This window comes from Ambystoma mexicanum, chromosome 8, assembly GCF_040938575.1.
Source record: "Ambystoma mexicanum isolate Mex_15411 chromosome 8, UKY_AmexF1_1, whole genome shotgun sequence".
NCBI classification, from domain to species: Eukaryota; Metazoa; Chordata; class Amphibia; order Caudata; family Ambystomatidae; genus Ambystoma; species Ambystoma mexicanum.
In genome coordinates this window covers 898,377,902-898,396,407 of record NC_090929.1, presented here as the reverse complement: position 1 = coordinate 898,396,407, position 18,506 = coordinate 898,377,902, and positions in this window count along the sequence as shown.

Below are 18,506 nucleotides of genomic sequence, written 5' to 3'. Positions count from 1 at the left end.
TAAAGATCCATCTCTGTTCTCTTCTGAGTAGCATGTGAAAATTACCACCTCGTCTGGGTGGTTGGATATTCTCTATTACTGTCCAGTGAAATTTGTCTGACCCATGCCCTGTTTGCACAAAATGAGTGACAAAGGGGGAAGTGAGTTTCTTGGTACATAGACATGATTGATGTTCGATCATTCTTGTCTTGACTTTTCTCATGGTCATGCCGACATAGCTTAGGTTACATGGACAAGTAGTAAGGTATATCACTCCACTGGAATTACAGTTTGTAACGGATCACTGCATCCATGGGGATCCGAGTCCTATGTCAATTTGTGTGCTACATTGTGTTTGTGAGCACATATTGCCACTCCCACACGGGGCATGTCCTGTTACTGGGTTACTATTCCACAGGGTAGATTTTGAGGAATCTGTTATTTACTTCTCGTAATGTTTTGACCAGCTTGTCTCTGACGTTAGGTCTGCGTTTACATGCAAAAGCTGACTCTGGCAGAGGATGTTCTCCTGTGTTCAGAATAGACCAGAGTGACCGGATTTCTTTTCTAATCTTATTGACTAGTGGGGAGTAACTGAGTACAGCCGTGATGTTATCCCGCGGAGGGGCTTTTGGCTGTTGCTGTAGTGTAACCTGTCTTGGAATATTTTGTGCTTGGTTATATGTTATATCAATTATTTGTTTGAGGTATTCTCGTCTGGTTAGTTGCGCTTTCAAATCTTTAACTTGTGCCACATAGTCCTGAGGGTTCATAGAGTCGTCTATATTGCAAAATGTGTCCGAGGGGCAAATTCTCTTAGTTCTTGTAAGCAATGAATTCCTATTGGTCTGTTTTTTTATAGACCTTTGAAATTAGTCATCCATTGTCAGTTGAAATAAAGCAAGAATCAATATCCTTGATTTGTCTATTTGATTCCATGGTAAATTTCAAATGTGCTTTGCATGTGTTAATCCACACATGGAATGCGCAAAGTTCTTCTTCAGTTCCCTTAAAGAAATCATAAAGACGTCATCAATGTAACATCGCCAGCTGGTAATATGTTTTAAAAAAGGATTGGTCTTGTGGTATATGCTATTTTTCTAAAACGCATCCACATAGAGGTTTGCCAAACTGGGGGTGAAAGTAGCCCCCATTGAGTAGCCCCCATTGCAGACCTTGATATTTGTTGATAACATATCTCATTACAAAGAAAGACATTTCTTGTAAGGGCAATTTCTGCCAATTGTACAATGAAGGTGGAAGGTACATTTTGCAGGTCTATATCTGATTCCAGGATATGTCTCACCATGCAGAGAGTCGCTTGTTGGGGGATTTTAGTATAAAGTGACTCAATATCCATGGTGACCAACCATTCCTTATCTTTGTCGAATGCTAGGGTGTCCAATAGGACAAGCATAGCCGTAGAGTCTTTGATATAGGCTCTCATTTTTGGTACCCCGTTTTTGATGAGAAAGTCAACATACTGGGATAATGGGTCCAGTATGGATTGAATCCCTGAGACGAATGGATGTTCAGGTGGAGGCTGGATGCCTTTATGGATTTTCGGTGTTGCATAAAATGCCGGAACCCTTGGGTGTGTTGGCATAAGGAATTCTGATTTTTTTGCACTTATGAACCCTTCTGCTTCAGCTTCTTCTACTATCATGTTCTTAAGGAGATTAGTGGGATCCCCAGGAAGGATCCGATAGCTGGTTCTATCCTGTAATAAATTCTCAACCATGTTGTTATAGTCAGATGTATTCATTACAGTGGCACCACCTGTGTCTGCAGTTTTATGGTTAATGCTTCATTGTTAGCCAGAGTTGTCAGAGCTTCCAGATGTGTTTTTGTACAGTTGGCATCGACAAAGGGTATATTGGACTCCATTTCGGTTATTTGTTTCAACAGGGCCTGTTCAAAGATTGTTTATTCATTAGAATTGGTGTGATGTGGGGGAAAGAATTGGGATGGCACTGTGAAACCAGTAGTACCTTGTGTTGCAGCTGAACTCATGAAAGAATTCTTTGAGACACATTTTTCTCATCAGTTGAGATATTTCTATTCTGGTCCGGAATGGATCACAGTGTGCAGTGGGCACAAAAGATGAACCTTTCTGTAGAATTTCTTCTTCATGTTTGGTCAGGTGGTGTGTAGACAAATTCACAATCAGGGAAATGTCGGCTGAGTCCTCGGCCTCTGCTGCGAGTAATTAGTGGCGACTGCACTTAAACCGTTGCTTGACTCAGTTTGTCCCTCATTGGCCTAAGAAAGGGCCATTATTCCCCGATGGTACATTTCCTTGGTTCAAATTAAATTGGAGCTGTCGGTTATCCAAGCTATTAGTTGATCCGGTTGATGATCTTTGTCTGTTTCCCCCTCTTTGCATGCTCTAAAATCTGGCCTGTTTCACTTCGTCAGAGAAATAGTCAGTACCCACATATGGATAAACATTTTCATGAGCAAATGTTGAGGTATTTTTTCTTAAAGTCTTTCAATGTGGCTTCTAATGCGACCAGCTTGATGTTGTAAAAATCCAGGGCTATTTTTGGTTTCAGTGCATCACTCTTGTCATTAAGTTCCTTCATAAGTTGTGCTCAAACTAGGTGGTATCCACATATACCTATTTCTGAACTTGTATGCAATTCACGCCAATATAGCAGGCACACAAGCTGCTATAGCACATCTGGATCAATTGGATCTATTGAAGGCAACTATAAACACTGATATCTGTAGATACCCATAAAAGATATCTGGAAACTGGCATCCAGTCCCAAGTGGCTCACATGACACTCATTCAGAGGGTACAGCGTTACTGATATCTGGATAGATCTTCCATGACTATTATAGCCTGCATCATTTATAACTCACAGCATTTAATAGAATACCATTGCTATAGCCATTTTATACAACCTCCTATCTGCGAATACATATGCAGATAACAGATGACACCCGGAGGAACACACTGTCTATTTGCGACATGGCATGTATCACTGTCCCAAGATGGCGGTCTGAAATTGAGGACATTAGCTAAGTATCCTCGGGTAGACAAGAATCCACATATTATAGTTCTCTATGGATACTTTGTATACATATATGTACATCAGAAAAAGCTCATCTTTTTTGCCACACAAGCAGTGTTAACAAATAGAGCTGATCCACATTTACGGCAAGTTACCCAACCGAAATGGCGCCAAGCCAGTGTACGATAGAAGTACAACCCATCCGTGACACGCATGCTAGTCTAGCTCAGACCATAGAGACGCCCGCTTACAGCACACGCGGACGAGGATATACTTGCGTTCTGACACATTGCAGGTAAGCGGTCCCCTCATAACTTTAACAACCTTCTTAGTAAAGTACAATACTATATTTCATAGTAGAAACTCAAGAACTTGTACTTCATGTGCCCCATAGGAAACTGAGACATTATATGAGACGAGGAAGCAAACAACTTGCCTTTTGAATATATATGCGTTGCAACAATCACGCTAAGGTAAGCTGGGCTAGTTTTTCCATGGCAAATTGCAAAAATAAATACTATGCCAGCATACATACGTGTAACCCATATATCTGCATTAATAGATGTGGAGATGCAGATCCACCTATTGACATCTCATGTGCTGTGTTACCTGCCAGTGGTAAACTACCACCACATGGATTCCGGGTATGACTTTCTACATGGGACCACAATTTGCCATAACTAAGGGCTGCATGCGTATCACTTTACACCATAGAGGCACCCTCTGAACCTTGATGTAAATAAAAGCGAGGTGCCTTCACTGTTAGACACTACGCGAATAGTTGTTGGGTTTATATTAGTATCCTTTTCCACCCCTCTCCCACATGAACTAGGTGCTTTTATAAGGACACAATGAGTATAACCTTTAGTTAATGCGCCATTATTAATAATTAAAGTAAAAGTAATACACACATTAGTAACTCGCAGTCATTTAGATGCGTGCTACCACAGGTCGTAGACTTACCCTGCTGTTTCTCTACCTTATGTTTCCTCACAGGAAGCGGAGGTGTCACCTGGATCACAACATTGATACAGAGAGGGAGTTAACCCTATGAAAAGCACGAATGGTCCTGAAGATGATGATCCCAACCGCTATTATTATCGAAACCAGTCGACCCAACCAGGCATGAGTGGTCTCATGCAGATGACTATGTTCAACTCAAAACATGTGCAGATGTCTCAAATAATGTGTTTTAGTGCTAGATATCTGTACCAGCCTCTCGGTTTTGTTGCTCTCAGAGGAGCATTTTAGTGTTACTATCAGAGCTAGGTTTGAGTTGCTAGGACTATCTCTAGAAACTGGTGATTAAAAGACAGATTGAAATTCCAGATCTGAGAATAAGTCCATGTCACTCTGAAAAATACATCATATTTTATTTGGTCTTCAAATGGTATTTTGGTGACCTAAATCTGAGTTTATTTTTTATTTTAATACTTTTTAATTGTTTAAGATAGTAATGATAATGCAAGTGTTCGCAAAATAACAGACAACGTGAGGAGCTTCTAACTAATCATCAACAGAGGTTAAAAGTATAACTAGTAAAGCAGTTGGATAAAACCTAACACATTCATTAAACATTTAGGTTATTGTACATAGATCATGGAGCATAGTTTACAGAAACAATTTAAAATAAACTTGAAATGTTATAATAAGTCTGCAGAGAATTAGAGGGAATAAGTAAGGGGGAGACAAAGTGGTAGACAGAAAACATACTGAAGACAAATGGGACGAGGGTAAGGGGGAAAGATGGTTATAAAGTATTATTTGATCAGACTGTTATTACAACTGTAATAATAATGTATGACAGGCTTATGAGTAAGATTATAAGCAAATAGCTAATAGATTGAATATGAGTATCTATGTTCTAGTGCCATGCGCAGTTACATTGAAACAGTTGATAGTGGATGAGAAAAAAAAGTTTACCATTGTATTTAGGGATAGTATTCAAATTACTAGCCATACACAATTCCATTTTATGAATATGACAAATAGAGTTCCACTATCCTCTGGTAGAGCGAGAGATCGGAGGTCTTTCCAGTTAGCTGTGATGCATTTCAAAGCTATGCAAATGAATAAATCATAAGGTTTGGCTGAGTCAGCGGAGACGTTCTTTGCTAAGGCCAAACTTCCCAAAAAGATATTTAAAAAGGATAAACGGAATATTAACAGAAAAAATAAGATTGATGAACTTCCAAATGTCTTGTCAGAACCTGAAAGTAAATGGACATTCATAGAACATATGCATATATGAAGGAGGAGTCAGAACACAAGACCAACATTTTGAATCATGATTTGGTTTAGCCTTGCTAGTTTAGCAGGAGTAATAAATGCTATATGAATAAAGAAAAAATAATGTGTTATATGTGCTGAGACATATATTTGTTTTTAACGAACAAACGGAACCGATATGATCATAAAACATGCAACCTAAGTCATATTCGCATTTAAGACGGATAGAGCAAACATCAAATGTTGAGGTGAGCATATTATAAACGTTTATAGCTCTCATTAATCATGGTAAGCTGTAGTAGTCTAAAGGCGTCTGGAGAAAGAATCTCATTAGAGAAGTGATTAAGTGCATCTAGGGAGGAATTAACTAACTTGTGGTAGTACTGAAAGTCTGTTTTTGGAATGGCAAACTCGGATGATATTTGCTGAAATGAGAGAATGAAGGACCATCAATAATGTGTTGAATGAATCAGATTCCCTTTTAATCCATGATCTGCGATTTAAGGCTTTGTTATTAATTACAATATTCTTGTTATGCCATAATAAAGGTGAAAAGTACTTATTGGGAGTGTTTGTGTGAGGGAAGAGAAAGGCGTGTCGGGCTGAGACGGATGCTTTGATAGGGTACAAGACATTCATAGATGTATGTTTAAATATGTAAATGAGGTCAGTGACGTAAGGGTAAACTGAATGTTTTTCTAAAATGCACCATGTGCGAGTATCAGATTTCAGGATCAGCAATCCATTGCCGAGATTGCTTTAGGAGAAACGCAGAGTGGTATAGCTAGAAGTCTGGGACTCTTACTCCAACCATTTACTAAGGTGCTTTCAGTTTGGTTAAAGCTATTCTTTTACTTTTTCTTTTTTTAAATTCTTTTTATTTGGTTTAGTTGCAAGCAACTTTTTCAAATATATAAACAAGTATCCTCAAACACATATTCACATATGACAATATTAAAACAGTCACAGATACGAAATTTGATTAATATAGATACTCACAATAATCAAACATGATTATTACGATTTTAATAAAAATGATGATTGGGTGCATGATTCCTTCATCCCCCTCATTGCCTGCACAAGGAACAACGCCGAATCCATTTACAGAATACAATTGCAATTACCACACCCATCAAATTATTACCCTTTTCCACATAGGTTACATGGCTCCAGGCATAACATACTAATGAGCCGCTAGGTATGGTTTCCAGCTTATTGCCCCACGCCCCTAGAGGTGTCCTTGTCCCTCAGTAGTACCATGTTTAAGAACTGAATAGCTAATTGTACCCTCTCTCTTGGGTTAGAGAACAGCATTTGCCATATTTTGGCATCCGTGAGCTCAGAGTGGATAACACATTGTTAAAACATCTTGCCCGTATATTCCTCAAGGCACCACATTCAACTAACAGATGTTGGAGAGTTTCCCTTTTTCCTATTGATAAACAGTATCTACAGTAGTTACACTCCATAGATATCAGTTTTCGCCTATACAAGACGTCCCGGGTGTTACAAAGGTTTAATCTAAACCTCAGGAAATCAGCCCAGACCTTCTGTGACAGGCATTTCACCAAATATGGGGCTATCGAACCATCTCTCTTAATTCGAAATGGCCAGATATTAAAATCTTTATACTTCATGCATTTTGTTAAATTTCTTGCCCAGGCCGCTTGAAAGAGTTTCACTTTCGCACGGTCGGGGTTTGAAATCAACAAGTCAATGGAAACATCCGCTTCTGCAAGATGATCTAGCACATTCCCACGCCATGTCTTCGGGAACATATTACCAGATTTTAACACATTATGGGCTACTATTTCTAGGTGGTTCTACTGTTTACCTCGTTCAGGCATTTGCGTATGAAGGCACACTGACGCCAAACCGCCTGAATATGGATAGATATTAAGCCCAGTTCATACCGAATCAAGGCAATTGGTACTGCATTCGGTACATTTAGTATCTGTCTCCAATACTTTGCTTCCAGCATTTCCCACTCATGCTCATTATCAAGTATTCTTCCCTCTATGCCATATAGCATAATTCGTAATACCTTCATTTTATAGAAGGTCACCACATGCTTTATGGAAATTTTCCCAAATCTGGTGATTAGGATTCTGGACTGTGAAATTAGGTGCTGTAATTTGTTCCCGACAACTGCCACTTCAGCAGATTCATTTTGCTTGAAGGTAATGTTGGTCCCCAGATATTTATAGTTCAACACTCTCAATAGTTCACTGCTCTGAAGATTCCAGGACAGAGGTGGGGCATGTCTCTTCCCGCCCCCAGATGGTACACAATTTAGGACTTGGGATTTGGAGACATTAATCATTAGATTATTAGCCTTAACATACTCGCCCACCCGGGACAACATACGTTGCAGACCTTTTGGGGTTTTGGAGAGCAACACTAGGTCATCCGCATATAGTAAATATGGGATTTGCTGAGGACCAATTCTCGGGGCATCACTGTTACAATTTACAAATTCCAAACCCAAATCTAGAATGAAAAAATTAAATAGAAACGCTGCCAAAGGGCAGTCCTGTTTTAGCCCACGTAGGGTCTCTATTTCAGGTGATAGTCTCCCTTCAAGGGAAGTCCGCACCCTCGTTGATCTTTTCAAATAGAATATAATGATTAATGATAAGAGAGAGTGAGGGCAATCGAACTCAGTCAGCTTTTGAAACAGACGCGCTCCATCTACTGAATCAAACGCGGCTCTGAAGTCGATAAACCCCATATACAGCAGTTGCCTATGTTCCACCTGTTGGGCTATAATCATTCTCAATGTTATTATGTTTGGGATGTTGCCTAGGCCTTTTATAAATCCTGTTTGTAATGGATCAGTTAGATTTTTTCTTTTACCCATTCCTGCAATTTGCCAAATAATAGCCGGCTAGGCAATTTTCCAGACACATCGAAGAGGGAGATGGGCCTATAACTACTCGGGTCTTGTCTGTCTCCCTTTTTATATATGGGAATTGTAATCGCCTGGGTCCATGAACTAGGGAGGCTCTGGGTTTTATTTATTAGCTGGAATATTTTGAGTAATATGGACTCCCATAACTCGGGATATTTAATGTCAAAATTAGACATGCCGTCAGGCCCCCTCGGCTTTGAGTTTCTAGCGGAGTTAATCAGCACTATAATGTCCGATATCTCAAACTTCAAACAAAAGTACAGAGAAGGAATAACTAACAGAGGAACTTTTTTGAGCCGGGACGGCGTACCGTTTAGTAAAATGATCGACCCATATGGGTGTCTGGACCGCGCTCTCTTGTAGGGCTACTTGTGGGGCTACAAAAGCATTATTTATAGCCGACCACATCTTTGCAATGTTTTTAGTTGCTAAGATCTTTAGCATATTGGTACCATCCGCTTGAAACAATGCCGCTCGATGGCCCTTCATCCAATTCCTGTAAGTCGTTCTTATCTTGGTGATTAAGGATTCTCTCAAATGCCCTGGTTCTTTTTGGGCCGCACGCAATTGGGCGCGTACTTCCGCCTTTCTTACTTTCACCTCCTTATCGAACGAGTGGAAATGTTGTGTCAATTGTTTTCTTTTACCAGTTTGACCGCTAAACACAAAGATAGGTCGACTTGGACATTATTAACATCCTCACCCGAGAGCCCATACTCCGGAATACCTAATCTCAACAGAAGTTCTAGGTTTGAGACATCTTTCTCCGACCATCATTGACCTCCAGCATTCACTACACAAACTCCATCAATTTTTCTTATGCCCCAAAGAAAGTTTAGTAAAATAGAATATATAGATTTGAATAAGGAAAGAGATAGTGGAACAGAAAGAAGCTGTAGTTAGTATAGTAAGAGGGGACAACATTTTGATTGTATGAAGATGTCCCCACCAAGAGAGGTAAAGGGGGACCATTTGGATGTTAGGTCTTTAAGAGTATCCAGCGAGATCTCAGGCATTAGATTTGCCCCCACAATCCATGACATTGGTGTAGAGGCTCTATTAAATACTTATTGTTGAGTTTGACAAAGACCAAACGTATCAATGTCATGTTTGTAACAGTAGGAGTTTAGGGGCATAATTTCTGATTTCTCTCTATTTAATTTGTATCCTGATACTTGACCAAACTAAGATAAAGCATTAAGTAGATTGGGTGGGTGAAGTTTGGGATTCTTGATAAGAATAAGGATTTCATCGGTGTACGCTGCTATTTTGGTACATGAGGTGCCTGCAGGAATGCCCAGAATGTTTTTACTGGATCTCATCAGTGGTTAACTGGTTCCAATAATGGTTCTAGTAAAAGAATATATAGTATTGGTGAAAAGGGGCAGCCCTGCTGAGTTCCTCCGAGTAAAGGAAAAAAGGAGGATGTTTGGCCATTTTGATAGAGGATTTGGGGGATGAATAGAGAAGTTTGACCAGTGAAATAAATTCATCACCACATCCGTGCCAGTGCAAGGCTTGAAATATAAAGTTCCAATTTACACAGTCAAATGCTTTTTCCGTGTCCAAAGCAATGGCTGCGCAGCCCTGCTTATCTTTTCTGTCTTTGGCTACTAAGTTAATGGCATTAAGTAACAGTCTAGCATTGAGGATATGTTGCGTCCTTTTACATAACCAGTTTGGTCTGATTTTACAAGAGCAGTGAGTGAAGATTCAATTCTGTTAGCTAGTATCTTAGCAAAAGCTTTGCTTTCAATATTGATGAGGAAAATGGGTCAATAATTACTGGGGATTGTAGGGTCTTTGTCTGGTTTAGGGAATATAATGAGTAATGCTTCTGAGAATGAGCCAGATGATGATTTTTGGGAAATAAAATACAAGAATAGTGTTTTAAGTTTTGGGGTTAGAACTTTAGATAGGTTGATAGAGAATTCAGTGGATAATCCATCAGAACCAGGAACTTTTTCTTTGCCCAAACCATTAATTGCTTTAATAATCTGAGGATGTAATGTCACTGTGGGAAAGGTTTATTTGAGGGTACGAAGTTCGGCTGATATTAGAAAAGGATTCCACATTTTCATTAGAAATATGACATTCAGGAGTATAAAGATCTGCATAAAACTTCCCAAAGCAATCAAGTAGATCTTCTGAACGATGTTGGGATACGCCATGGGTATCCTTGATATGGGAAATATGACACTTATCCTTTTTAGTTTTTAAGTAAGAGGCAAGCATTTTGCCAGCTTTATTAGATGTTTGATATATTTTTGTTTTATATTAAAGTATTGTCCCAGCAGCAAGTTCTGTGATTTCTTTATTGATTTAGAATCGTAGTGCTATGACCTGGCAAAGGTTGATCGAGCTAGAGTCTAAATAGTAGCATTGTTCAGCTTGAGTAAGTTGTGAATAAAGGTTATCAAGGTGTTTTGTCCTTAGTTTTTTTTACCTAAGAAGGCCATTATGTGACCTCTTGTGGCTGCTTTAAACACATCCCAATTATTAACAACTGAAGTGCCACAGTCTTGATTATTTATGAAATATTGTTGGATAAATGATTGAACATATTGAGTAAACTGTGGGTTCTGTAGGAGGAAATTATTAAGTTTCCATCGGCTAGCAGTTTTGTTCACATCTGTAAGACTGAACGATGTAATTACAGGGGCATGATCTGATATGATATTAGAGATTTTAGAATCTACAATAGAACCAGAGAGGGTTTTGATTGCAAAAATATAGTCCCGGCATGAGAGTGTATTGTGCGGGGATGAATGGAAGGTATAATCTAATTGTGTGGGATGGGATAGTCTCCAAGTGTCAATTAGTCCTGTTTCGGCTAGACAATTCAGAAAAGATTTATGGGTTTTGTTTTTATTAAACATATAGCTGGATTTTCGATCCAAAAATGGATCAAGGACCTGATTAACATCCCCACACATTGATTGAGATCCAAAAGTTGGGTTCTGGTAAAGTGGGGCCATATATGTTTAAGATATAGACTTGTGTTAAGTCGATTAAAAGTTTTACCCAAACCCATCTTCTATTGGAGTCAGCATCTTGATCTAGAATCTTAAAGGGTAGTTTTTTACTTACTAATATGGCCACTACATTCTTTTTGGATACTGCTGGACTGGAAATAACCTCCTTAACCCAAAGGGATTTAAGCTTCATTGTCTCTTTGTTGGATAAATGAGTTTCTTGTAAACAAGCTACTGATGGCTTAAATGTATTTAGGTGAGATACTATTTTCCATCTCTTGATGGGATTCTTATATCCTTTACTGTTCCATGTAATACATTTAAATATCATTTAACCATACACGTAATGATAGGCATGCATCATGAACCTTTTGCATAATATCAGAGTCTGAACCAAAGTAATGTAGTTTTTTTTTTAAATTTTTATTTAAAATTGTTTTTGATGCAAACGCATCTTTAAAAAATATCAATACAATACTTATGCAATTCCTTACTTTACAACATTATATAAAAGAATTTTCATAGTTGCAAATGTTAAAAAACAAGTGAATATAATAACTATCCTTGCAGCATGTATCTACAAAAAATGAGGGCTATACAGAAAAAATAATGAATTTGATTTGATTGCAAGATTCACTAACATAGAAGTTATAACATGTAAATTAGAATGAAAAGTAAATGTATCGACTTATAAACTTTGTCACGCTAAACAGATTTAAAGCTGAATCAATAATTTTCACTAGACGAACAGTTGCAAGAATGATGGAGTTACAAGATCCCCACATGCAGCGAGACCATATTAATTCTCTCCCAACTTGTGAATGCGTGTTGGTGAAAGCATAGAAATTAGACATTCTGTCTGTTTCAAAGAAAGGACATATAAGAAATAGATGTTTTAAAGTTTCAGGGATATTCATATCTTTACAGAATCTGCACGAAGTATTTTCCACACTCTTAGCATCTTTTACCCAATGTTGTGTGCGTACATTTGTGTGAAAAAGATCTAAACAGAAGTGCATATATTGCATTCGAATTTCCGCACTCGGGCATAGCAAAACATAGGGTAGGCGTGGAACTTGATTGTGTCTAAAGAAAGCATATTCAGAGAATGAAGAATAAGATGCAATTTGATCACAGGTATTTGCCCAATCATTCCAAAAGAGACGTTTATGTGCAGTGATTATTTGATGCTCTAGATCTTGAGAGGCGACATTTATTCTGGAAAGAATCGAGAATATACGCTTTTGAAAATTCTTTATCGACCTTGGATGTAAAGTATGTAACATGAAATAGAGGTCTTCATAAAGTGAATTTTCAATTGGAAAATTCATCTTGGCAAAGATTTTGAGAATACGCCAATTAAACCGTGCAGACAGCGAATTGAGGCCTAATTCGTGGCGAAGGATGCCATTGGGAAGATATGAGGGTAGTCCCAGAGTAGCCTTCCATAATTTCGCTTGAAGTTTATTCAAAAAAGTGGATAGATATAAGAGACAAATATCAAGACCATATAAAATAATTGCTTCCACTTTCTTTGAATAGAATTCCAGCAAAAGTACCAAGGAAAACCTACAATATTTTTGAAAAATTATTTTAATTTGATTCTGTAAAGGTATGAATTTTCCACATAAAGCTTTATGCCAAAAGGAGGCAGAGGAATTATTAGCGAGATTGTAACCAAGATAAATAGTCTGGTCAACAATTTGTATACGATTTTGATTGATATGCCAACAAAATTTGATCACCTTTTTCTTAGAGGATAGAACTAGGATGTTGGATTTAGCAACATTTATTGTGAGGTTGTTCACTACACAGAATTGATAGACGATTGAGTTTTTTCTGGAGACCTGAGTGTGTACTATGAAAAGTAGCACATCGTCCGCATATGCTAGCCACGAGAGTTTAAGCTGAACCACGTTAATTAGTGGAGAATCCCAGAGGTCTTCAATATCCGACAGGTAGAGGTTGAAAAGTACTGCCGCGAGGTTACAACCTTGTTTCACACCAATTGATGTAGGGATAGCCTCAGTCAGTAGCCCATTGTTGGAAATTCGAACTCTGAAGGAAGTCTGGTAGTGCAGCATAACTATAAGTGCAACTAGAGGAGTCGGGAATTTTAGTTTTAACATTTTTTCCCAGAGTTTACTGCGAATAACGCAATCAAATGCGGACGACAGGTCTAGAGAAGCAATAAAGACGGGTCCAGTAAGGGAAATGTGTACCCCCGCAGTAAGATGGGCTAAAATAGTTGCATTTAATTGGGTTCCCAGATTTTTTCTGAAACCTGTCTGTGCTTTGTTTAATATGCGTTTTTCTACAAAATGTTTTTCAACATCTTGTAAAAGAAGTAGTGCGAAAACCTTAGCTGCGACATCAATCAATGTTATGGGCCTGAAATTTAAAGGATTGTTTAACGGCCCTTTCTTATGTAAGGGGATAATAATGGAAGATGTCCATGAGACAGGAAGCCTTTTTGCAACAAAGATAGATTGAAAAATCTTTAGAAGTGTAGCAGCTCAGAATAGCGGGTCATCTTTGATGACACAGGGTGGGAGACCATCAGGGCCTGCACATTTTGAGCTTTTCAATTTAGATATAGCAAAGAGGACATCTTCTAAAGACCAAGGACAAAGCAGAGGAATCTGTGAAAGTAACACCTTAATATCAACTTCTTTAAAGCAATTTGGTAAAAGATATTTTTGTTTAAAGAAAACAGCCCAAGAGTTGCCATCCAGGGCAGTTTCAAAAGAGGGTTGAATGTAATTGTTAGCACCCCTAAGAATTTTCCATATGTCCCTGATATTTTTATTGCAGATTAGTCTCACCATATTTTGATTCCCAGTTAAATGATAAGACGCACAGCCTTTATTCTGTTTTTGTGGCTCCTTAATAGAGCTTTTTTAGTGCCCATGTAGCTAATACTACCCATAGAGGACAGTTGTTTTTTCAGAGTTCTTAATGCTGTGTTTCTTTCATGCTTGAGTTTACCTAAGCGGTATGCTAAAAGACTATCAGCACTACTTGCATTTTGGTGTTTTGCCGAGGAATTTGCAATGGTAATTAAGTGTAATTTTATCATGTGAAGATTCCAGGCTATAATAGTCTGAGCATTGCGATCATCATACCTGGAAAGGGGCCACCAATCACGATTTACCAGAAAGGTGATTTGGCGGCAAGTTGAAGTGTTCCATCTAATTGAAAGAAGATGGCGATCGCTGTGGATTAAAGTTAGAATTTGTGATCTATCAAAGGACGCTGATTCCACAGACAGTAGTTGATAGTATAGCATGGTCTCCATACGAAGGGAAATTTATGTTGATAGGAGAGGACAAACCTGAGAGATGGTTAGATACAACAATATAATCAATGGACGAATGAGAGTTACCCCTCCGCCATGTAAAAAAGGACGCTTGACAATTAGGTTGTAATACAACGAGATCCCAGTGTGAGAGAAATTGCACCCATCTTTTACCATTTGCACAGGCGTTCTTAAAGTGGTGGGATGGCATGTTAGGTGAAGCAGGGTTCAAAGGTTTATATAAGAATGCATTAAAGTCACCACAGATGATCATCATGATGTCTGGGTAGATGCAAAACGCGTCCACCAACAGAACATTCAAAATATGAAGAGCATAGTCTAAGCAAAGAGAGTTAGGATTCCAATATAATGAAACTAGTATAATTCTTGTCTTCACTGAGAGATTAACATCAATAATAGTGGCTAGACACAGTTGGTTGGTAATAGTTTGAATTATCGTAAAGAGAAGCTTATTGTTAAGTAACAAAGTGAGTCCCCCACTGGGGCGACCAGCCAGGGGAAGAAAAGCAACATTGTGTACAGCAGTAAATACATCAAATTGAAAATCACCACATTGCATTGTTTCTTGTAGAAAAAAAAGAGAAGGTAGCTCATCAAAATTCTTATTGTTATACCATGTTTGCAAGTTTTTAAAACCACAACAATTCCAAGATTGAATAAGGAAATGTTTACATTAGGATTTTGAAATAGATGGGGGTAAGAAGACACAGCTGCATCAGATAGTGTTCCTGAGCAAGATTCCTAAAAGACCATTTAGGGCAGATGTCAAAAGAACTAAGTTTGAAAGAATGTTTTCATTTTCTAAGGAAAAAGATGACATTATCAGCTGTAGCATTGATTTTGGGTGGCGGAGGAGGTTTAAATTCAAGGAATTGCATCGCCTTTTCAAGTGAAGGGAAGGCTTGCAATTCAAGCCCCAAAAAAACAAGATCCACTTTGTGTTCCCAGATGACTTTTGCAATGATTGGTGACAAAACCTTACACAACATCCTGTTATTGATCGGAGGGAGCTTTATCCATTCAACATCCTGGGAAATTAGATTACGCAGGGCAGGAATTTTATAAAGAGTATTCATCAAAAATGAACGATTGATACACTAGTCCATTTATTTGAGAATTACTCGACCATCCGATCATAGTTTGAGTTTCCTCAGGAATGTCATTGAAAGAGCAAAGCTCCCTATCAATTATACATGAGGTGGAAAGGGAATGTGTAAGGGGAGGTGTAGGGACCGCATTCTTTGCTTCACCATGATTGTGACAGGACACCACTGGTGGTGAAACAGGAGTTGGGGAAGATTCCAAAGAAGAAGAACAGTTAGAATTAATAATCACCTTGGGAGGGTTGGATATTTGAGAGGCTATGCTTGGGGTTGATACAGGAGACGCAAGGTTGTGCATAGATGAAGTATTCAATGCAGAAGGAGCCAGGAGGAAGAGGCTTGATGAATCATCACCTGTGCAATCGTAGACTCTGGGGCAATCAAAGAAGTACTTGCTTTTTTAGAAATATTTGAATTAAGGTTGCTAGAGGTTTTTTTGTTCTCCATCGAGGGAAAACATGAATTAAGATTTGCCTGTAGCAATGAGGTACCGGTAGTATGGCAATTGGTACCTGTGGGCAGTAATGCATCATTTTTATTGTTGGATATCACCTCAGCAATAGGAGGGAGAGAGGGAGCACAAGCAACTTTTTTTTGCTCCTTTGCAAGATTTTTTGGTAGAATTTAACTGAAGAGCACATAGACTTTCTTCATTTAATTGACTGACATTAAATTGAAGTTCTTCGATGCCCAATGAAGAGGAGTTAGTGGTGACATCAGGAATGATTTCGATGTCGTCTAAAGGTTGAATAAGAGTAGTGGCCTTGTTATCATTGACCAAGGGAGCTTTATAGGCCTTGGATTTATTTCTGCGTTTTAGAGCTCTTTGATAAGATCTTTTCATTCTGCGAGAGGCATGATGTAACTTTGGTGAGGTTTCAGTAGTTTCGAGCTTCTCCCTAGCCTCCTCTTCATCAATAAAATTAGTGAGAGCTGTGGGACTGTGTAATGAAGTTTCGGAAGGAATGTTTGTCTGTTCAGGATTAATAATTTTGAACAGATCACTAGAGAATAACTGAGAATTAAAGAGTAGCTGTTCAATTTGTCGAATTCTTTCATTATGCAGTTGGGCCACTTCGATTAAATTGATGTGAAGCAGCTGTCTCAGACAAGGCAGGATTGAGTGTTGGAGTGACAACGTTTGCAAATGAAGTCTGTCTACCTTTTAATAAGAAAGTTGTATCGGAGGTTTGAGTACTTTGAGAAGATTGAGCTATGTTTGAGTTGGTGGGTTGAAAATTCTTCCTTACAAGCTCAGCACTGCGTTCAGCGCAGTTGCTATGAAAAGAATGACAAGCTTCCTGAGCAAGCATGAATCCTTCAATTTTGGAAAGTTGAAGAGAATTAGTCATGATTGCATCTTTGATGTCCTTTAGGTGAAGATGAGTCAGTTCATGACCCTTATCTAATAAGGGTAATATACGGGCGAGAACTGGGAATTAATGTAATTCATGTTCCAAAAGCTGTGAAGAATTCTCTGCTTGAGGAATGGGTGACAATTGTGGATGTAATGCAAAAGAGTGAGCAAGAGACTCTTGGGGCAAGTGTTTATTGGAAGTGTCTAGGTTTGGGGGATCATCAAGGAGAAGTTTCTTTAAAGGATCAAAATCTATAGTTGGGGAGCTATCTAAATTGCATGGTGCAAAAAAATCAGTTATAGGTTTAGGTGATGTGGCAGGAAGGACATGCGAATGAGAAGGAACAGATGGAGTGGGATGAAAGTGGACTTGTTCTCGCATACCACGGGATGCCGCTGCTGGGATGGAAGGGCCTAGGGAGAGGCTGATACGTCTTTCCAGTGCGGCAATAACCACTGGAGCAAGAATTTGGTATCAGAAATTGGGACGGACATTTTTTCAGAAACCTCAGGAAAAATATCAAAATTGATGTCTAAATCATTAGCCGCTTTCAATGAAAATAGAGTATTAGTATTTGTTTCTAATATAGAAACTAGGGAAGAAGGTTCATGGAGGGTAACAGTGGAACACTGTTGCACCACAGAATCGTCAGCGTTTGAGATGGAGCTTATTTGTGGGGGAATGGGGCAAGAAGAAGGCTGTCCTTCAGAAGATTGAGAGCGCTCCATTTTTGTTCTCTGATTTATTAGACAGACGTTTTTTGATGGTCTTTCAATCTTTTCCCGTTCCTGAGAATAAGAGATGAGGTATCCATAAAGGAGAACACACTGGATGGCGTAGGGCAGTAAGTCCTTATCACATATACATGCTAACAATGTTTTCAAACACAAGTGTGCACAAAAAAGAATCAAGTAGCCAGTGTTGAAATTGGGAGAGATAACAGAGCCACCTACATACACCACAGCGGAGAATACCAGACACCACGTGCCGCGCACCGCAAACAGCAAACAGTCCTTTGCGGTGCTTCACGGTGCGAAGCGCGGGTTAGCTGGGTCTCAGCGCTTATGCAGTGACACGGGAGGCGTTACCAAAAACAGAGGGAGGGGGAAGGCGGAGCACCTAAGAAAAAAAAATAAAAGATAAATATATATCCAGAATTCTAGCAAAGCTGATATGAGAACAGTTCAATGGTGCATGTGAGGACGAGCACAATAGCACGAGCACAAGACACTCGCACGAGCAAAGGATTGAGTTGGGCACACTCGCACGAGCAAAAGTTTGACTTAGGGAAAGGCAGTCCTCCAATCACCTGTGTTCAATCAGGGCTAAGGTCAGGCAGGATGGTGTTCCTGCAAAGGACTTCCTCCAGCGCGAGCCCGCCAGCAACAAGCGAGGAAATCCAATCCAGCGAGTCCAATGGAAGCGAGGCGCAGACAAGGCAGATTCCAGAGAGACTTGGACCGCGGCACAGCAAACAATCCTTTGTGGTGCGCAGCGCGTTGGGTCTCAGCGCTTATGTAGTGACGCGGGAGGCGTTACCAAAAACAGAGGGAGGGGGAAGGCGGAGCACCTGTGTTCAATCAGGGCTAAGGTCAGGCAGGATGGTGTTCCT